Genomic DNA, 22,600 nt, shown 5'->3' with positions numbered 1-22,600 from the left:
CAGCATGCTCTTTATAGTCCAAACTTACTCATAGCTTCTCTTTATTTTCCCTTTGCCTTGATTTAGTTTTTATTTGCTTTTTCCCTGAGTTTTCTATACTTAAACAATTCCAAATAATATTATAAAAAAGCTGAGGTATTGATAATGTCCAAATACTTGACTTATATTTAGAATTAAGGTATACTAAAAGCATTCTATCTGACTACATTGGTTAGTTATTCAAGAACATTGGCTAGAGGAGAGAGATTTAATTTTATTTATTTCAAATACTTAAATTTCACATTAGTCACAAAAATATGCATGCATTTCCCAATCTTTGATTTATGGGCAGCACAGATCAACAATTTGATATTCTGGTGAATGGCATAACTTCCTCTTTGGATTGGGGACTTAGCAATAGCAACACTAACTATGGAACCCTAGATTTTTGTGATTTACATCCCCCTCATCTGTTATAGTTGTCCTCTTATTCATTTTTCAGCCATTTCAAAGCTATTTCTCCTTAATAAAGCTTTTAAAAGTATTCAGTTGCTTTCATAAGTACTTACTCTTTTTGTACTCATTTCAATTATTAATGTAACATTTAATGAAGTACATAATTAAAATAACAACCACAATCAGTATAAATAGATCTGGGAACAGAAACAAATGGTACAACCGGTTGGGACAGATGTGCACAGGAGTGTCAGAGTAGCCTTTAGTCACTCTAACTGGCATCAGCCAGTAGATTTGATGAGGTCATAGGAAGTCCAGGTCGGTTAAGGGAAGGAGAGCTTCTGTAGTAATGCATCGCTGCTCTCAGACAGGCTTAGTCTAAGCTTGTGGAAATGCTGTAGAACTAAGAAGCAATCCAATCTAAATTACGTCCGCTGTCATATATACGGTTGTACACCTATATATCGGCCTTCATAGCAGCTAGTACCTTTTCGTTATTCAAAGAGATCAGCCGGGATTCTCTGACTTTGAAAGAGCTCTCAAGCTGCTGATTCCAGGGGCATGGGAAAGAAGAGGCAGATGAGATACCGTCTCTTAAGGGTTATTGCAAAGCAGATTTTTAAATGTGTTTCACATGCTCAAATGTGTGAGTTGTCTGTATCCTCAGTAGGATTCAGTGTAATTCTGTTTTTCCTCTTGATGTGTGGGAGAAAGTCAAGTCACAGGATCTCTCTGGTGTGACACAGTCTTCAACTTTCCATCTCTTGCCCTCTGGGGAATCAATGAAAACGAGGTTCATCATTCCTCTAATAGATTAAAATTTTTTTCTTGATTAACTTCGCTGTGGAGTTGGCAAGAGTTGTTATCTGCTAATCAAAACAGTTTAAATAAAAAATAAAAAGATCAAACTTTGAGTTGTTTCTCATTCTCTGGCTCCCGGCTTGGGAATTAGCTGATCCTTTTTGGCCTGGTTTGTGACATGAAGCTGTCAAGATGGCGCTTCTTGTTAATTACTTCTTATTGTATTTAAGACACTTAAATAACTCTTCGTGTGATTTACTCTTCTATGTAATTAGCTTCAGTGATTAAAATCTCGTTCTTTCGTTATTGCCAGAGCCTTCTTGAAGAGTGAGATTTTTCTGGGGTGACCTTTACTTGTGCTGGACTTCCAAATTACTATGAGCTCCAATTTGGCAAACGCATATAATCTATATTAACCGATTGCTTGTGTCTTTCTGCATGTCAGATTTTCAATGAAAGGTGTTAAAAGAAAATCCGTTCACTTTTTAAAGAGCACCTGAACAATATAACTAAGGGTCAGGCCTCACACACTCATAATTAACACCATCCCACTCCTCCATCCCTGGAAAATGGTCATATACCCAGTGGATAAAATGTGTCTAAGGTTTTTCCACAGTACTTCCCATCATGTGAAGTATTTCACAATAATAGGGGACAATAGACATGGCCCATTTTTGGAAAGTGAATGGCACAGAAATGGAACTATGGAACTATGGAATAGGAACAGTGGAAAATGCCTGTTTATTTTCTGCACAAGGTCACATATTTTGAGAGGTGATTTGTTTTTTGTAATAGTGCTTTTTGAAACATTCTTTCATCTGTTGCTTCCCTCCATTGCCCATCCCTGCTCCCCCTACACGATGCATGCAAAGCCACGCTGTCCCCTTGATGCTCATCCCCCAGCAGAGATATAGTGTCAAAACTCTTTTGGGCTTGGGTCATCCTAGTTCCCTCGTCGTCCTAAGGATTATCATCCAGCAGACTCAGAGCCATCTTTATGAACTTCTTTGTGTCTCTTTGGATTCTTTGTAGATAGAGCTTGTCTTCACTATTTTTATATAAACCAAGCAGACTATTAAACTTGCAAGGAATAAGATTTCTTTTGCTTCTTTTTCTTTTTCATCGGTTCCAGTTTGGAGCGATAACTTCTTTCCTTGGCTGTTCTATTAGTGACTGAAGCATGAGGTTAGGTCTTGTCTTTCTTCTAGAATATCCTTTTATAACCACAGTTTGGTTTTCTCAGCCATGGTAGGAGAACATGTTATACAATCCCCAGCTTTTCTGCCTTGAGTTCTGTAGCTATAAGGCTTTCACTGTCAGACCAAACCTCCCATCTCTGAGTTTTCAGATCTTAAAACGTACTAATATCTTTTAAGCCAAAAATAGGAAGAAAGTAGCCTCTTGAAACCCTATTTTCTGGCCTAATGTACTTACTCAGAGTGGCCCACAGTATTCTGAAAGTACTATTTTGACTCCTGAGGAAGTGTGGAAACAGTATTAATGTCAGTGGCTGGTCCAGGAGATGGGATATGGGTGGGGACCATCCTTCTCCACAGATTTATTGCTTACATTTCATCAAACTTAGTAGTTTTTTTCCTCCCAATCTTTACCTGTGTTGAAGGAAAAAAAAAAGATATCGAAACACCAGAATAAGGTTTTTTTTCTCCCCTTAAATCATAAACAAACACCTAACTACCCCCCACCTCTAAAAAGAGCACCTTAGGTTGTTTTTCTGGAAGTTTTAGGCTGTTTGATTTATATAATCGTGCTACTTCTGCTCTTTTGAATAGTGGTAGTACACCTCTCTACCTTTCTGTGGCATTTCATTTGGAATACTCGGTAAAGAAATAGTTGAATAACTGCACCTTTCTCCTGTAGCTAAAATATATAGTGATCATTTTAAGAGATTGGTCTCACAAAACACTATAAGAAAGCTTTTGTAAAGGGTCCAGGGTGAGAGTGAGGAAGCACTGTTTTGTATCAGACAGAACCCACTTCCATTCAAATGTTTCGTGACTGTCTACCTACGGAAACCTCATGCTGTCAAGTCTTCTTTAAAGACCTCTCGGTTTTGTATTATTGTATTAGCATCATATCTATATGGAAGATTAATTCAGTTTTCATAATGGAACCCTTGGAGTATACGCATCAGCAGAACCCTTTGCCAAGCAATGTGTGCTCTTTCCCTTTGCTTTATTCTCTACCCCCCCGCCGCCCCCACCCCATATCAGTTGCATGGAGAGCCTGGGAGAAAGTGCTGCTTCTGTAGCCGTCTATGAAAAACAAGAGATTTATCTGTTTATTCATTCAACAAATATTTGTTGAGCACCTACTGCGTGCCAGACACTGGGATTCTAGCAGTGAACAAAGCAACAGACAGTTCTTGGGATTTCTTGGCCCTGGTTGCTGAGGTCTCAAAAGTCTTGTAAGTTTTTATTGGCTTTGCTTCTCACAGAACCATGTTTAAGTAGATTTTTGCTTTAAGAAGCACAAGTGACTTTATTTAAACAATACCTGAAAAGGTTGTTTTCTATTCAGGTTTTCCCAGGCACTTTTAGAAACTTTACTACTCAGAAAGAGGCTAAAATATAAATGAAAGATAATCCCTCTTGTATTTTTTTAATGAGTCAGTAACTTAGCCTGTCTGTAGACGAAATGAAATAAATGCTCAAGTCCTTTTCCTCCTCACATTGTAGCTCGTGGGTCATTCAGTGTTGGTAGAGCTCTGAATCCTGACAGTTCACTGTGGTTCCCATCCTGCTCCATGTTCTCCCAGGACCTAAAGGCTGCTCACTCCCCTCCTGCCTCACCTGGGAAGGCATAGATGACAACTTCCTAACAGTGTCTGCTTTTCGATTTTTTGGTTGGTTATTCCTATAACTTTATAAATTAACACTACTGATTTTTAAATTATTAGCTTTAAACTATTAATTGAAAGTTTGAGTGTTTTCACTATTATTTTCACCCTTTAACCCTTAATTTTGTTAAATTATTTTAGTTTTATCAAAAGTGAACTTATAATGTTTAGTTACTGTTTCTGGTTAATTTTATAGCATATTTATGTACTTCCCCTTCTATAAGATTAGGAAATTAGAATGTTTATACTTTTTTCCTTAATCCTCTCTCCTTTAAAAAAGTTGTATTTTTTTCTGTTATCAAGATTTGTAGCACTTTTTGCATTTTTTCCTCTGTCAATATAATTGTCTTCTAAGCGTGGCTTTTAAGTTGATCCTAAAAATGTAAATGTCCCACCCCTATAACACTTATAATTGTGTTACTGTTGGACCAAGAAGTAGAATATGTGATTAGACCTATAGAAAAAGAAATCCTATGTTGTTAAACCTCCCAAAGAAATTGTAAATTAATTCTTTCTCTGTGTGTGTCTCTTTTTCCTTTTTGTGCTTCCTCTTATGCAGCTGCCAATTGTATCATGTCGTTCTTTTTGTGGTATTTCTTTTCATTCAATGAAGAACCTTGTTTTGTTTTGTTTTGTTTTTCCTCATGTGTTGGATGGTAAAATGTTCTGAAAACTTTTCTGGCTTTGAAAATTTTCAGTTTTATAAAGATTTTATTAAAATATTTCTAAGTGTCTTTTTTTGCATACTCATTTGACTTTTTAATCTGAACTCATGTTTTCAACTCAAGACTTTTTTTGTCGTAACTTCTTGAATTTCTCTTTTGCTTCTGACTCTGGAAATTTTTATCAGTATATTGTATCTTAGGCTTCATATCTCTAACTTTTCTTCCATCCATTTTTTTGAGAGCTCCTTTGCATTTTTCTTGTACATTCAAGGAGATGTCTTCAACATTATATTCCTGCTTGCTTAGCCAGCCAGCCAGCCAGCCATGCATATTAACTCATTTTCATTCATTCTCAGTCTCTTATTTATTCTTCTCACTCATTCATTTGCTTATGTTAGTTCATTTATGAAGTATTTATAGAACATCTGGTATGTGCTAAGCACTGTGTTAGGCATCAGGAATCTATTGGTAGTTCTAAACTAAAATGATTTGTGCCCCTATGAAGTTGACAGAGAGATTGGTCTATTACTCTAGCCCACTTATTTTGTTTTTTATTTCAGCATTCATATTGAAATTCTTTGTTCTAAGAAAAAGAAAGTCTTTGTTCTTTAAGTGTTCTATTCTAATAGAATACTGTTCTTAGTCTATGAATACAATATTTTTTTCCCTGATAGCTCTGAGAATGTTATTTAAAAAAAAAAAAAAAAAAACATTGAATTATCTGTTTCCCCCTGACTAATTGTTCTTTGTTTATTCTGTTTCTTTTCAGTCGAAAGTTTTAAGTATTTCATGGACCTCGAACTCTATTTATAAAGGAAGGGCCAGGTTGGAGTTGACATGGTTGTTCCTCTGTATTTGTATGTTTCTGCTTCCCCAAGATATCTCTATCATGAAAAGGAATTGGTGAGCAGGAAGTATCAGAGACAGCCATCCTTGTATGGTTCCTGAAAGTGTCTGGACCTAGAAAATAGAGGAAGCCCGCAAAGTTTAGAAGTGACTAAGATCGTCAAGGCAAAGGACGCTTTCCTTGGCTGGTAGAAATCCTTGGTGTATTTCCATGGGGTGGCATGGGAGAGGGGCGAGGTCTGTGCTCAGTCAATTCTGTCTCAGATGCTAAGCCTCTGCTTTTCTTTCAGGCCACAAATGCCAGCTAAGGTCCTTCCCCAGCTAAATCACCTACCCTCTGTTCTGCTATAAAACATGTTTCTTTGATGTGAATTATCTCATATGACATTGGTAATTTGGACAATCATGTTGGTATAAAGTTGAAATCACGTTGTTTTATAAGCAACATTCCCACATACAGTAAAGAAATGACACAAGGAATGAGCTTTCTGACATTTAAAGAGAGAGCTTTAGCCATATATAAAGACTTCAAAAAGAAAAGTCTGAAAATGTTGAGAAATCTATAGCAATAACCTCCTTTAAGTCCTGACTACTTCAAGTGGCTTCAAGAACTGTCCTGCTTTCTGTTATGTTAAGCTCAGTAGCAACCTGCAATGCAGTTAGAGAAGCTGTGAAGACACGACTCGGTATTAAAATAGTGTGTTAATGAAGAAAGTCTACACGCTGGATCAGACCTTATGGTTTGATTAAAATGGTCTCTGTTGGAAACAAAGCCTTTAGTACCACCTGTAGGATGAGACGGACGCGTGAGAGCCCCAGGGTTAAAGGCTACTCTGCCAGTAAAGATTTAACTGTGCCCCTATTGTTTTTTAGCTGCTGCTTAGGCTAGAAAGTTCCATAGAGTTTGAGTGGTCCACCCATAACCCGGCTCTTCTCTCTAGCCCTGTTTTTTGCGGGGTTTGGGGTGGTTTTGTAGAATGTGAACTGCTTAGCAACACACATACCAAGTATGTGATAGAAGAAATGTCTGTACTTGCTGGTAGAATATTTCTTGGGTTTTTGCCAAGGGTCAAACCCCTTGCTCTTAGCAGCTCTGTGGGCATCATAAGGATGGGAAAGAGGCTGGCTAGCCCAGCTCTTCTGAGAACTGTTCTGGTTGAGTGCTCAGATGGTATCGCCAAAGCCTGCTCACTGGAGTACTTTGTATTTGTCGATAAAGGCCCTTGAGGCGCCCCCAGTTCTCTACCAATCTCATTCCATCTGCTTTCTGTCTTTCAGGATTTATGTAAACTTTCTGATATGCTGTTAACATACTTTCTTGTTTTCTAACACCATTAGGGCTTCCTTTGTGTCCACATCTGTCTTTTCTGTCATTGCTGTGGGACCTTGTGAAGAATGTCAAATGGACATGAGTTCTCAGTCTGCCATTCTGACCTCCCCCAAGCATTCTTTCTTATCCCTTTGCATAGGGCAAGCAACGTGATAAGGAGAAGGGTGCATTTGACGTTTTGCTTATTTCCCAATGAGCCAAAATTCTGTGTCTTTTTATATGCCATTTCTCAGCCCCGTTATCTTCATAGTTACTGTGACTAGCACAGAACAAAGTAGTGAGGAAAATAGGGTTGGAATTTTTATAATTTTTTAATTTCCCAGTCATGATGACCCTTGACAGGGATTTGCTCCAATTCATACTAAGTGATTGTTTAAAAAAGTAATAAAAATTGTAGTAACACTTTTAAAATTGCCCATTATTTAATTATGCTAATACAGTAGCTGTTGTTTGGTGTATTCCTTTTGAGTGCAGGTTATTTTTTAAGAATTTAGGAATGGGAAAATTTTGACCACTTGGTATAGTGTCTAGATGAAGTCTGAGGCATGTTATTGTTGGATTTTAAGATTCTGTGGACATTTTTTTTTTAAGTAGGCAGGTAAGCAGACCTGAGTTAAAAACAAACAAACAAACAAACCTCAACTCTACTCCTAGACAGCTGTGCAATCTTGGATCTTGGTTTTTCTTGTATAAGAGATAATAACCCCACTTGTTGTAAAGGTTAAATGTGCATTTTAAATGTGTAGCATGGTTACTAAAATGTAATGAAGTGCTTAAATCAGCCCTAAGCCTCTGCACTGACTGGTCGCCACTGACCCAGTGTCAGATCTAGTGTCCTTTTCTGTCCTTTTTCTCTTTGTCTCTTCCCAACAGCTCTGGCCTTTTCTTTCTGCTCAGACTTTTTTCCTTTTTAAAGAATTTTGCCTGAATGATTTTATTTTCCTATCTCTTCTTACTCTTTACCCTACCCCCGGGCCATCCTCTGGTAATACTGCAACCTCACGGGATGTTCTAAGTATTAGCTTAAATAAGATATAGGAAATACCTAAAGGTTAACTGAAAACAAAGCAAATGCCCCACTGGATTATGGCTTAGCTTTTGTGGTAGTAGTTCATTTTTATTGTTCCACAGCAGGTTTGGTTTGGATTTATCTCTTTTCTCACTTTTTAAATTGTCATAAGGGCTAAATTACATATATTTTCTCACTAACTATTGAATGTTTACTGTGTTAACACAGGAATGATTGATAAGTACTTGAATAAAGGTAAAAGTAATAGGTGTTCATGAGTAATTTTTAATGTTTCAAGAAGTTTAACACACATTTACCATTGAATAGGCACACGGTTTATCCCTTAATAAAAGCAATTTTTTTTGCATGATATCTTTCAAACCAAGAGGTATATAGCCGGCTATCTACATGGGTATACTTGCTCTAGCTAGTGGTCTCTACCAGTCGACTTTCTGCTTCCATATCTGAAATGGTGACAAGGCAGAGGGCTACTAAGTGTTTCAGGGCGTGCTCTTCTATACCCCCAATTTAGAAGTTTTACTGAAAGTCATACACTGTGGAACTCCTAGAATGACCCTTTCTGCTGTGATGCCTTTGAGAATTTTTGTGCCATCAGTAAAAATGCGTTTACATAAAGCGGAACTAGGAGGGATTTAGCAAGTATTTGGGCCTTGGAGATCCATGTGTATGGAAGAGCGCAGAGGTCTTTAATAGAGCCAAGTGGCAGGTGAAGGAACGTTGAGACTGCCTTCCATCAGGTCTCTAGGGTGGGTTTTACATTGAGCCTTGTGGCTTTCTGACACATCTTCCGTATCAGCAGTGATTCAGCAGGCTTGCCTTAATTTGAGCTTCTATTGTGTTAAAATTGTGATTTATAAACCATCATATATCAGTTCCGTAGCAAGGGCAATTATATTACAGTTCTTACATCATCCCTCTTCTTTCCTCCCCAAAAATTATCTTGACGTTGACTGCAGAATCACTTTTTTCCCCCTTTTTAAAACTAAGACGCAACTATGCAAAGCATTTATTCTTGTCTCCACTTTCTCAGAAATGTCCCTCTGAAATTGTGTTCCTTCCTGTGTCACTTAATACAAGCCTGTGGCTATGGAGAGATTAGACCATTGAGCGAGAATTGACACAAAGACTTTGTAGTGACTTACTGTATTTCAAAGCCAGGAACCAAAATAACCCTCCCCTCCCCAAAGAGTAGGGGAGAATAAGAAATTTCAAAACCCATTGGCCTTTTTGCTGGGCTCATTCGTTGCATATGGTAGAGCTAAGAATCATTGAGTGGAAAATATGACTTCTGGTTCTTAGGAAAAAATGTTGACCACCAGAAACATTTTTGTTTCAACTTAGTTTTCCTAAGTGGAGACTTATCTCTGGAATTTTTACCTGCAGAAGTTCTGTACTTTGTTTACACAGTGAAAGTTTAAAGCAGCTGCCACATTCTGGACCTTGGCTACACTGACATTGGGCTTGGGCCATTTGCTAATGGATTCTGGGGAACAAAAACAACACGCTATGTTGCTATGGTGCCAGCTGGCTGGGTCGTGGTCCATAAACCATAATGGAACAGGTAATGGAATTCTTCTTACTGGGCCCTTTTTCCTTTTTGACCCATATGAGAAAACTTATGAGCTTCCACCCTAAGAAGCAACCTGTGCCAAAACAATTTTCTTCTAACTTATCTAGAAGAACATGGAGTTATTCTTACATTGGCCTAGAATATCTCAGAGCAGAATGATAGCCTTCCAGAATCTAGAGTATTCTGACTATCTTCCTCTAAACCAGGCGTTATGTATATTTATATCAGCATTTGCATGAACTATCGAGGATGTGAAAATGACTCTCCGGGGCTACCCCATCCCCATTTTGGTCTTTACTCTTTGATTCGGCTGGTTCTACTTTTACTGTCAGAGCAGATCATTCCAGATGCCATTATATAATTTTCTGTCTTGGGGTGTGTGTTTGTGTGGGCGGGTGGTTTTGTTTTGTTTTTAAGTGGTGTTTAATGTCAGGCTAATAATAAACTGGATACGTAGGCCTGGTTTTGTCATAATGGCCACGAGTTTGCTTGTTTGTCCCTTATTCCTCTGAGAGGCGGAGAACTCCCCCCTCCCAAACTAATGCCTACATTTTGGAGGGGGCTCTTGTCATCACAGCTACCTAGAAAATGCAGCATGGCAATTGGCAATTCTGTTCTGAAGAGACAAAGATGAGGTATCTTCTCTTTGGTTGTTCCCACAACCAATTACTTCTCTTCCTGTGACCTCAATAGAACCAAAAGGTATAAATTTGCTGATCCTGAACTGATTCCAAAGTTTGGTTCATTCTCTATCCATAATTCTTAGGTTCTTGGTCTTTGAGGGAATGCCAAGTTCTTTGACACATTTATGATTCTGGGGGCCTTAAGTTGCATTAGGTCATTCTTAGGCCTTTGAATTCTGAAAAAGGAGAACATACTAGTTGAACTCTTCTGTGTGGGCAGTTTTTCACAAAAAGATGTTTTAGACCTACCTAGGGCTTTTAAAAACAAAGAATGTTGCCCCGTTTTTAAATTGTAGGTACTGATGTTTGTTTTAAAAATACTCATCTGCACCCCTAGATGCTCTAGAATCGTTGGCCTGGCACTGGTGTTTTGGCTGTTGATACTGACGTGCAGTCAGTATTAATAAGCACTATGGAAGGAAGTCCAGAGGAAACCAGAGTTTCCAAAACCAGCGTTCTCCTCTAGTCTCGGATAAGTAGAGATATAGGTGATAGGAGGAATAAAAATAACTTTATAGATATATTTGTTCTCAGATCACTTTTGGTCCCTAAATACAGCCTGTACTTCCACTAATTTCTCCCATACCAACTCTGCTGAGAAAAAGTACAGAATGGCAGAACAGCGTAGGGGCTAAGGGAGTAATGTTTATTTCTAGCTCAGCCTCCAGCTGGTAGCGTGACCTCGACAAGTCATTTACCCTCTTTTCCTAAGGCCCATATCTGACCTTTTTTGGAGGAGAAAGTGGCATAAACAGTACTGCTAGTATTATGTTTCCTTAATGTATCTCTTCTTAGTAATCTAAAGTTTCTTTCGACTTGTTCTCAGGTCTTATCAGAGGGAGCTTTTACTGGGCATCTGATTTGGGGTGAAAGAAGTAGTAGCAGCAAAACCCAAAGTTTCCCATTGGCTTTAAAGTCTAGCCATGGATTTTTCCTTTTGTGTAGCTCTCCCTCCCCAGACTCTTGATCATAAACATTAAGTTTACTTGGAAGTCTGAATTCACAAAACCAGATTTTACCCAAACAGTAGCGATCACTACCAGTTGACTCAGTGACCTCATTGTCATTAGCCACTGACATGACCTTGAGTTCAGTTGTTTACCTGAGGGAACAATCTACGACATTCGAGAGAGCTTTGGATTTAGACCTCTGATATTCCTCTTACCTCTATCTGTAATGATCAGATTCATAGATTTTGTCTGGTTGGCAACAGTTGTATTATGGTGGTTTTAAAATTTTCTCCTTAAAAGGAACTCTTAGTAAAAGGTATTAATGTCTTTCGTTGCTGGGGTTGTTGTTGGTAACTAACCAACACTATATCTTTTAAATATTTGGCGGGGGAGGGCCAAAGAAATTCAAGTATAATTTATCCATTTGTTAGACTCAGTAAATGCCAGTTGTGGGTGTATTAAAGACTCAAGCCAATAGTTAAATATCTAAGAAGCCCTAGAGTTTATTGTGTTCTCTTTTTGCATGTAGACTGATGCATCTGAAATTAATAACGTGTGTTTCGACGACTGAAGCATAATTATTTGGCCGCCTTTAATCTAAACTAATATCCTCAAGTGATTTGCTTGCTGTTTTATGTTGATGCCCTTCTAGATATAACACTATTTATGACCCTGGCTGTTTTCTTTCACATCTTTCTATGTATCATCAGGGCTTATATTCAGTTAGAATACCCAAGTTGAACAAACTAGCCAATACCGTAATGTTAAATATTCTGAATGTCACTCTTGATTATAACATAAGAATTTGAGTTACATCACCTGCTCTTAGAGAACGCTTCAGGACTTGTTTTCAGGGAGAGATGCCAATCTTGTTCTAACAGTGGGTTGACAGAGTGGGGAGAATCAAGAACAAGAAGTATTCCTGTTTTGGCTCAGGTCGTTGGAACTGGAACCGTTTTCCATACCTTGTCCTGCATTGAGAGGGTGTGGCTGAGGACCAGTGCCTGTTAAGGGATTCTCTCTACCTGAGCGTCTACTTGGTGGCATTTGTTTAGTGCATTGTCCTAGAATAGAACCTTAAAAGTAAGTAGAAGTCTCAGGGGGCTGTGTTTTTCCCATTGAGGAACTCAGGAAAATTGAAGTGTGTCGATAAGTTATACAGCCTTGCCCATTTGTGCCAGTTTCCTTCGTACTTTATCTTGAGAGCATTTGTTGAAGGCTTTTGTTTTGCACACTGATAGATTATGTTCAGCAGTAAGACATTACTCATTGTGTGTTAGAAGATAGTTCATTAGGGCTAGCACACATCTCCCTTCCTCCCCCTGATCCAGGCCTCTCTACAGTTTACCTTTCATTTTAATAGCTGAGTAGTCTTTTTCTGGAAAGTGTACTTCTTTATTTATGGCAGCTCCAAAAAACATAAGCTGAAGCATGAGTTCCCTTTTCCTGGAGCCTGGCAGGGCTAGTGAGACTGTAATCAGACTGCGATTCTTCTGAAATTTTCCTAGATTAAAATAGTTTCCTGGGCATAAAGTGTTAACACGCACCCACCCACCCCCACACCACCACCATTTTTTTAAACAAACAAAAAATAAGTAAAATCTGGCCATGGTATCAAGACTCCCTTCTTTCTCTTATTTTGTCTTTACAAAGTTCTTCACCGTGAGTTCTGTTTCCTGTGATTTTAGAATGATAATTTCCCATTCATAACATAATTTATATGTTTCCCACTCTTTTTCCCCTGTAATAATAAAATTGCTGATAGCCATTTAACCAGTCTTTTTTTAAGTCAGGTAATTCATTTCTAACTTGGAACTTGTTTCTTTCTAATCAGCCTTGTAATGTATTTGCAGACATCACTCTCAGCATTGGCTGCAGAAGTGATTTAATGCTGGGTTTTTAATGACTCCTTCATTAATCCTGGTATTCTGGGATTTAACACTCACTGGCCTTTGACCATTGGAAATGATGAAAACTTTGATTTCATGCATATTGGATAACACGGGATGGCTGCTGGAGCCGTGAATCTTGCATCTGCAGCAGCATGCATGATTGAGAGCACTGCGGTGGACGGGAGCTCTCCCTGGCTGTGCACCGCTGCTGAGGAGGTGAACACGATGTCTTCATCAGCGCAGGGTGACCTCTTCCCAGCAGAGCTGGGTATGAAGTGGGAATCTACTCCGACACCTTCGTCCACCGGCCAGATCTCTGGACTCGTGAAGTCAGGCTCACCTTTTCAGCTATTTTCTGAAAGATGATTTCTTTGAGAACATGTGTTTTAATGTCTGTACATTTTTTTCGTCTAATAAAGTCATAGAATTTTATAGTAAGAAGACACGTTCAAGACTATCCACCTCCCTTGTTTTGTAAACAAGGTGATTTGAGTCCAGGAGGAGTGACACAGCAAGGCCAGTGTTAATGATAATAGAAACCAACAAGAAGAGTGATCATCAACACATATAATGCTTTCTACGTGCCAGGCATAATCTAAGTATAGTCATTTGATTCTTTGTCACGGCGTCATGAGGTAACATTCATTGCACAGCAAGTCCAGTGTTCCTCACAGCTTCTCCCTGGGCCTCCTGCTGCTGTTGAAAGCAGAGGTGACAGCATTGGTTGCTTTCTTTTCTCTTAATGGAAGCATCGTGAATGTTCCTTCCAAGAGAGGGGCCAACTTATTTACTTGTAGAGTCATATGGCCAGAGTGTTAATGCCCTGAAATAAATGCCAGATTCGCCCAGCACTCTATTCCCTCCCCCTCAAAAGATCACTGCTCAGGAGAAAGGAAGTCTCTTGCTTTGAGTCTCCATAGAGGCTATTGTATTACAAGGGCTTCCACAGTTAGTTTATTGTGAACACATCAATTAGCCTGATCCCACCTCGGTCGATGCAATATAAAGGTCATGTGGCAGAATCATTAAAAAGCAACCAATTTTTTAAAACAAATGTAGTAGTTATACCAGTGAGTATGACCCCCTGACTTCAAATCCTGGGTGTCATAAGAACTGACCTTCTAAAGCCCACTTAAAAGAGCAGTGCCCTGAGGCAGGACCTGCAAACTTTTTCTGTAAAGGACCAAACAGTAAATATTTCAGCTTTGGAAGCCATATGGCCTGTATTCAACTTTGCCTTTGCGACCGTTGTTCTAGAGACTTATGCTATGGAGATATGAATAAATACTTACATAATAAATGATAAAACCAAGCATCTAAATGCTATGAAAGTGAATCCTTGTGACTTAGGAAAAGTATTTGTGATGGCAAGATTTCAAATCAATACATAGATTTCAAAAGAGCTGCATCTAAATATTTTAAGATGGACGGACAAGAGAAAACTATCTCAAAAGGTGGCTGACTTTGGAAATTGTTTTCAATACAATCTTGATGGCCTTTCACTTCCTTCTAATTGAACTGTCTCTATACTGGTCACTGGTGATAGAACAATTCACTTCTTTTGTGTGTTGCCACAGGCAGCCATCCGTCTGCTTATTGATTGTGCTCTTCTGGTTATTTGATCCTGTGAGCATGTTCTTGTTTTTTAGGTGTCTGATTCTCATTTACTGTTTAATGCTGCCTATATGTTGCTATCTAGTATTGTAAAACAGCAGTCTTTCCTGTTAGAATTTTATTACTTGTTGCCCATTTAATTTTCTGATTTCTTTCTTTTGCCTTTCTCCCTTTTGTCATTCTCACCAGATCAGCACTGACATAACCATTTTTTTGTCTTACCGTGTTGAAATTTTCAACCTGATCTAGCTTAAGAAGACACTGCCCTGCACAGTATTTCGCTGGCCTCCTAGAGACAGTTTTTCTTTATGTTCAGCCTGCCCCTTTTCAGATGCATCTGGAATGACAACAGCTGCATTCCAACTCCTGAATAAAATGAGTTAGGAAAGCTTCTCATGGGAGAGCACCTGAACTCTTCGGCAAGGTCAGGGGTAAATTCTGGAACAGATCCATCACTAGCAGGGTGTGAAGACCAATTTTTATTATGGAGTGGGAGATACACCAAATGAATGAGGATATGACCCAACCAGTGTTACAAGAGTGTCATCTGTATCCGTTAATCGTAAGGGATTAGATAATCTGTCATTATGCTAATTCTAGGTAACATATGGGGGAGAGTTTTGCATCTCAACAGCACACTCACCACAGGGGGAATTAGCGTGCACCCAGATCAGCAGTCAGGCAGGAATTTCACTGAGAGAGCAGCACTTCCGGTGATTTCACTAGCGTGTCCTCTGAGGACGTCTGCACACGTGCTGGATTTCTTGAACTTTTCTATATTTTACATGTTTTTGGCCATGGCTCTAACTTACCAGACCTCTTCGCTCCTGTCTATAAAGAATTTGAGGTGGTTTCTCTCCATCTGGTGTATTTTGGAAGGTAAAGATTGGATGTAGGTTAAGTAATTACGGCTCAAGGCATTAGTATACCGTATATTTCTTCATAGAAAAGATGCCTTGCAGATACCAAAAATATTGTTGATTGTCAGTCTTTAGAAAGGAACTTCAGAGGTAAAATGAGGAGTAGGAAAGTGGATGTGCTCTTTCTTAGCACCATACCTTGCCTTTGATATATATTTTTTAAAAAGATATGATTAAGTTTGTCAGCTTTATACTCTCTAGGGATCAATCTGATCCTGCTCTGTTTTTATCCATAAATGATTTCCCTTTGGTATTTTGCTAATTTGTGACTTCTCCTAGTCTCTGTATGCTGATTGTCAACTTTTTATTTCTCTTTGCTTATCCCTACTCCCAACTTACCATATACCTGCTTTTCATTTCCTACTCTCATTTCAAAGCCAGCATGCTTAACACTAATGCTGATTTTAAAACCAGCTTTCAAACTTAGGTCGCCCCAGAATTACCTATGTAGCTTATTAAAAAGCACCCCAGGCAGTGGGATGGACCCAGCTTTCGTAGTACTCACTAAAGTAGTCTTCTCTCAACTGATTCTGTTTTCTTTTCATACCAGTCTGTGACATAGTGAACTTAGAAACCAAGGGTCTAGCTAGACTAGGGTCATTTTGAGGAATTGTCCAGGTTGACTGGGCAGGTATCAGAATTGATCACTGTACATACAGGGTATAGATGGTTCCAGCTGTGCTTTAAATACGCACGGCCATTCAGTTTTAAGCGGTCAGTAATGTTGTTCAAGAAGCAGTACAAACATTTTAGACTAGGAAGTCGGGAGCAAGCTCTCCATAGCTTTCGTTCCCACTGGGAGCTGGAATGATTGAGGGTGTTTGATCCTGCCTTGGTGACTCTTGGGGTCTTGGGAGAAAACAATTTAGTTGGGGAGTTGTGGTGGGTTAGCTGTTTTATTTGTTATAGAATTCCCTTATCAATTCTTTTCTATTATTTTTGCAGTCACTGTACTCCAGGCACGCAACAATTCAGATCTAAATTAATTCAGTAGCTTTCTAGATGTGCCTCGTGGAACTGCAGGCTTTCCCATCTCCATTTCTCCCTGCATAATGCTGCAGGATTCATCTTCCATCAGTGCCGTTTTCATGCCGTTACTCCACCACCACAACAGCTATTTTAGATTTTCTCGACTGTCTTCTGTCAAGCCCCCTACTCTATCCTCTCTCCCTTCACTCTCAGCAGACAGTCTCGCCTCCTATTTTATGGAGAAAATATGAGCTTATCAGGAAAACGCCTTTAACTTCCTGTTCTCTCAGCCCTGAACTTGTCCTCTTCCTGCTTGCTTTCTTATCTCCTGCCTTCACACCTCTGTGGAAGATTTCACCTTCTTTCTTTCTAAACTAATTTTTCTACATATATGCTCTGAATTTTCTTTCTTTTGGTCTCCTGGGGATTTTGTGTCATCAGTTATCCCCTTTTAACTAATTTTTTAAATGATCCTTCAGTCTTCTCTCTTATTATATGTACTTTCCCCGTTGCCTTCTCTTCGTAACCAAGTTAATTAAAAGAGTTAAAAGAAATTTTAATTGTCTCCATTTGCTGTTCCTTCCTTCCCGTCTGGCTTTGAGCCCTCCACATCATTGAAACCCCACGTACCTAGAAGGCCACTGCTTCCCCCGGGGCACTCCTCAGTCCTTAATTGGATTTGATTTTTTTTTTTTGCAGTATTTAAAACACATCGCAATCTTTTCTGAAAAAAAATTTCCCCCTTTCTTTTTATTATACTATACTTGACTGGATTTCCTTTTACAATTCCAATGATTTCTCCTCATTCAGTTTTTGAGTGCTCCTTAAATATTTGTGTTTCTTAGGCTTCTCTCCTGGTCCTTCCTCTTACCTCTGCTCAATCTCCATGGATGATCTCATTCACCTCATTGCCGTAGTTTTCACGTAGATGCTGCTGATTCCCAAATGTAGCCCAGTTCTTCCTACCAGGCTCCCACCCGTATATCCAACTCCTGACTGTACATCACTTCTTAGATACCAAAACTCAGTATGCCTAAAATTGAGCTTGTAGTCTTCCCTTTAAAAGCTGTTCTTTTCCTCGAATGACCCCATCTTGATTGATGGTGCCACCATTTACTTAGTCTTTTATTCCGCAAATTGAAATGTCATCTTTATCTCCTCCTCTCTCAGTCTACATTCTTGATTATCTACTGGTATATCTCAGGTTCCTTCCAACCTTCCTCTTCTCACTGCCTGGTTTATGCTGTCACTCTCCCCGCTGACCTTCCTATTTCTAGTCTTCATCTCTTCTGATCCATTTTTCACACTATTGCTGTAATTCACTTTCTGAAACACAAATCTGATTGTTATTCCCCTGCTTAAAAGTCTTCATTAATCATCCTCCAGCCTTTAGGATTAATACAAACTCATGATCTGGCCCTTGCCTACCTCTCCATGTTTATATTTAACATTACCTGGCTCTCATCCATCATTTCTGTGAAAAACAACCTCACTATTCTTGAAGTCAGTCTGCTCTCTCTTCCTGGAGCATACATTTTCCCTGGCTATCTACTTAGCTCCTACTCATCCTTGAGCACTTCACATCTTAGGGAGGCTTTACCTTGGGTACCCTGCCAAAACAGGATCCTAATTGGACATCTGTGTATGTGCTTCCTCAGCACCCTGTGCTTACTTACTTGTAAAGTTCACAGCACTTACAACACTAGGTCACAAATCTCTCTATCTTTTTAATTCCCAGTGCATAAGACAATTTTTGCCACGTAGAGGGTCTTTGAGTTAACAAATGCAGAAATACCTTCTGTGGCTTCTCATGAGTTATCTCTTTTCTAGACTTACCTGAGGTAGACCGGAAATGCAGGTGCACTGTGCCACATGTGGAATCATTTAGAACTTTAGCTTTGACTGGGACTCTAGAGGTCTTCAGTTTAGTTCCCTAGATAGGATAAACAGAATAATAGGACTTAAAAGGTAAATGTGTCTTTTTTCAGGTTTCATCTAATTAAAGTCAGAATCGAAAGCAAGGTCTCATGATTGCAAATCTAAATGAAACTCAGCTTCATTTATGTGTACTCCCCAAATTGTACCTTTTCCTTAGGCTACATGAGCATAACATGTTCATTTTACTTTTCTACACTTTTTTTTGGGGGGGGTCAAATTTTTTATTGAGTGCATGATGTTCCAGGCACACTGATTTTGACACTGGGGATAAAGCCTTTAATATTGTAGAGAGAATTAGAGAGAGAGAGAGAGAGCCATTGTGGCGATCGATGCGTCAATGTGTGTGTGTGTGTGTGTGTGTGTGTATTATTAATGTGTGTGGCGCTTACATTGTAGTGTTGGCAAACCGATAAAGAAACAAAGAAAATATGTAGATGGTCAAAGTGCTATAGAGAAAATAAAGGTGAGGAAGGACAGATGAGGTATTCCAGGGTTGAGAGAAGGGGAATTTTCAGTAGGATAGTCAGGGAGGCCTCAGTGACAAGGAGCAAAGACTGAATGAGGTGAAGGAGCAAGTGGTAGGAGACAAAGGGAACACCAGTGACAAAGGCCTAGGCGTGCAAGTGTGCCTGGATAGAAATAATGCGTTGTGGCTGGAGCTGAGGGAGAGGAAAGCGGGGTTGGTGAAGGATGAGGTCAGCAAGGTGGGGAAGGGGCCCAGCAGACCATACAGGTTCTTGTGAACCATTACAAGTATATGGCTTTTCCTTTGAATGAGACAGAAGTCATTGTAGAATTTTGAGAAGAGCGATGACAACATCTGTTGACTTTAATCTTCAAGGGATTATTTTGGCTAAGAATTATTTTGATTGAGAATGGAGTTTAGAGTCTTTGAGGTGCGTTTCTCGTTAGTGAGTTCAAATTCAAATTCTCTTGACTTTTTTGAAAGTAATTATTTTGAAGTAATTATAGATTCACAGAAGTTGCAAGGGTAGTAAGTACAGTGAGATTTACTCTGTGTACCCTTCACCCTTGACCCCCAATGGTTCTATCTTACATAATTATAGTACGATATCCAAACCAGGACCTTGACATTGGTACAGTGTGTGTGTGTGTGTGTGTGTCTGTGTGTCTGTGTGTCTGTGTGTGTGTGTGTGTCTGCCATTTTATCACATAACTGAATTCATGTAACTACCAACCACAATGAAGACAAAACTATTCAGTCATCACAAAGATCTCTCTTGTGCCTTTCCCCTCCCATCATCCTTAACAACCACTAATCTCTTTTCTAGCTCTATAATTTTGTCACTTCAAGAACATTACATACATTGTACAGTGTATGATCCTTTGAGGGTGACTGTTTTCATTTAGCATAATGCCCTTGAGATCCGTCTGAGTTGTTACATGTATCAGGTTTTTCCAGTCTGTGTGTGGAAACTTGGAGGCAGGCTGTCATGGTGGAAGGGTGTCTGTTTTATAACTTGAGACCAGGTCGGTCACTAAGTAGGTTTTAATGTCTCTGAATCTGAGATTAGCCATTTGTAAAATGAGGGAATTGGAGTAGAACGTTGAGATCCTTTCGGCTCTAAACTATGATTATAATGAATGAAGTCTTTCTGATTTTTCCTGTCTGTGGTAATGAAGTCCACCTCTTTTTTTGTTAATACTTACTGTGCAGTAATTTTCTATAGTCTCATAAGTACCACTCAAGAAACATCTCATAATAGTTTTATTGACATATTGCTGCTACTTAATATTTCTTAAGTATAAGCTTGATAGGCTAAAGTAGTACTTGGCAAACTATGTAAATGTGAAGGTGAGCCTGTTTTTTCACTTTTTCAGTGATAAGATAACATACAGACATAAACTTCCTAGTCTGTATAAGCTAGTGAACCACAGAGGTCTAAGAAATATAATAAATTCATGTTAAATGTCAATTCTACTCTTAATCGGTTCTTTAAACACATTACGACTAATGAGGTAAGTCAATTTCTTCTCACTGAATAAAATACTTAGCCATAGTAGAAGGAATTAGCCAGTGAAGAATCTAAGTCTATGGCCATGCTACCCTGAACAGTTCCGATCCTGTCTGATCTCAGAAACTAAGCAGGGTCGTGCCTGGTAAGTATTTGGATGGGAGACCACCTAGGAAGACCAGATGCTGTAGGCAGAAAAAATAAATTAAAAAAATAAGGGATTGTAAGCTGACAAGGTCCTTGCAATCTGTGAGGTCAACCAAGGGTTGCCTTGCCTTAAAAAAAAAAAAAAAAAGAATCTAAAAGTTTGCATGTTAATTCCCCTGGTTGAAAATATCTTATATATTTTTCATTTGCTCATCCCTCCATCCTCTTTTTTTTATACTCCGGAGCATTTGCGCAATACCTCATTTCTTAAAGAAATAGTAGATACTAAAGAGTTGAAGACAATAAATATTTTCTCAAAATTTGTCCGGCAGCCTGGCCTCCCACCCTTTACTATACCATGTGATGTGTACAGAGAGGATAGGCCCCTTACAGAGCCTAATGGGAGGACCACAAGAAATGTGCCCGCTGCCACAGTGCTCCACAAACCGCAGCCAGAAATGTGTATAAACCCTAAGGTTTGTTTAATGTTTATTGAAATGATATGTAATCTAGATAGCCTAACATATTATCTAGTGCTATATAAAGATATGGATAGGAAGATGAAGCTATATCACATATGCATGATTATCAATCAGTAAGTACTAGTTCATTTTAAAAATTAGATTAGAATATATCTGAGCTGGGACATACTTTGTCCTGTATTTAGATCTACCCCCTCATTTTACAGATTCAGAAACTGGTACAGGCTTAGCTTAGTGCCTTTACAAGAGTTTAAACAGCCAGAGAGCTGGGGTAAACCCAGATCCTCTGCCCTGAATGACTGCTCTGTGCCATGAGTTCTTTATGAAATGAGCTCATAATTGCTCTCTATGGCCACAAAGGGCTAGAGGAAGTGGGAGACATTAAGTAGCTTTCACTATTGAAGAATAAACATAAATGCTGTGTGTAACTTCTCTCTTTTGTTGGATGAAAGAGAATTGATCAACATTTATTCTTAACATTCTTGTTTTACCATATTCATCTGTTTTACTGTTCTGTCTTTTCACTCGTTTTTTTATAATTTAGATGAAGATTTTTTCCCTATTAAAGTGTCGATATGACATGTCTTATATTAGACCCTCTTTTTAAAAAAAAAAAAACTGTCTTTTTTTTTTTAAACAAAGTTGGTTTCCTCTTGTGTGCATTTTGAAAAGCAAACAAAATAAACTAAAATTGAACATGTTTTTGGTACCTAAAAATATCAAATTGTAACTGGTAAGGCAGTTTTACTGCCACTGATTTCTTTTTTTCCATTAAGAAAATGAATGTAGTTGTGGCATCATTTTTGTTTAGAAATTGCAATGAAATAACTACGAGGACATCTCTTTCACTAACGATAGACCTACTTCGCCCTTACCTTATTTATTCATTCTTATGTCATTGATCCCTACACCAGAATACAGTAGGATCTTTGTAAAAAAATGCATACATGTTTTCTTGACTTTAAGATATTTACCTTTCATATTTTCCGCCCTTTAATATGTTCATGGATATTCCTCACCTGGCTTTCATTCTTCACCCAGTGGCAAATTCCTCAAATGACTTCACTGCTTATCTTTTCCTGCACCTCTTTTTCTTAGTAGGGTGGCTGGAACTGAAGATTACAGGTTGATTTGGGAACCTCATTGAGCATTAAGTGTTGTGGAGGAGATCACATTATAACTCCTTCCTCAGCTATTAGTGAGGTGACAGGGCAAGACAGAGTCATTCCCCCTAATGCTACTTCAAGTACCCAAGCAAAAGTAAAAGAATTAGCGCTGCCCTCCCACCTGCCCAGGACCCATGATAGTGGTGGCATTTGGGTGATTCAGTGGGAATTTGGAGAAAGGACACCCTGTGTGGCCTTTGCTGGGCCTGTAGATTTCTGGAAGCCTTGCAGTGGCATCGACCGCTCACCCTAGACATGGGCTCACAGGTTTCCTGGTTTAGAGAAACTGTGACCAATGTCACCCATGCTTAGGGACTTTTTATTTTCAA

General features: G+C 38.9%; 1 protein-coding gene and 1 pseudogene across 1 annotated transcript in view; both read left to right on the top strand.

Annotated features, from left to right (window-relative positions):
- SND1 (staphylococcal nuclease and tudor domain containing 1) overlaps nt 1–22,600 on the top strand; it is a 390,995-nt gene that overhangs the window by 172,534 nt on the left and 195,861 nt on the right. The window lies entirely within an intron of this gene.
- On the top strand, nt 20,552–20,670 carry LOC120601375 (uncharacterized; annotated as a pseudogene).

Source organism: Pteropus medius, unplaced genomic scaffold, assembly GCF_902729225.1.
Source record: "Pteropus medius unplaced genomic scaffold, Ma_sr-lr_union100, whole genome shotgun sequence".
NCBI lineage: Eukaryota > Metazoa > Chordata > Mammalia > Chiroptera > Pteropodidae > Pteropus > Pteropus medius.
The sequence above is the reverse complement of the archived record's forward strand: the minus strand, read 5'-3'. Positions and strand labels throughout refer to the sequence as shown.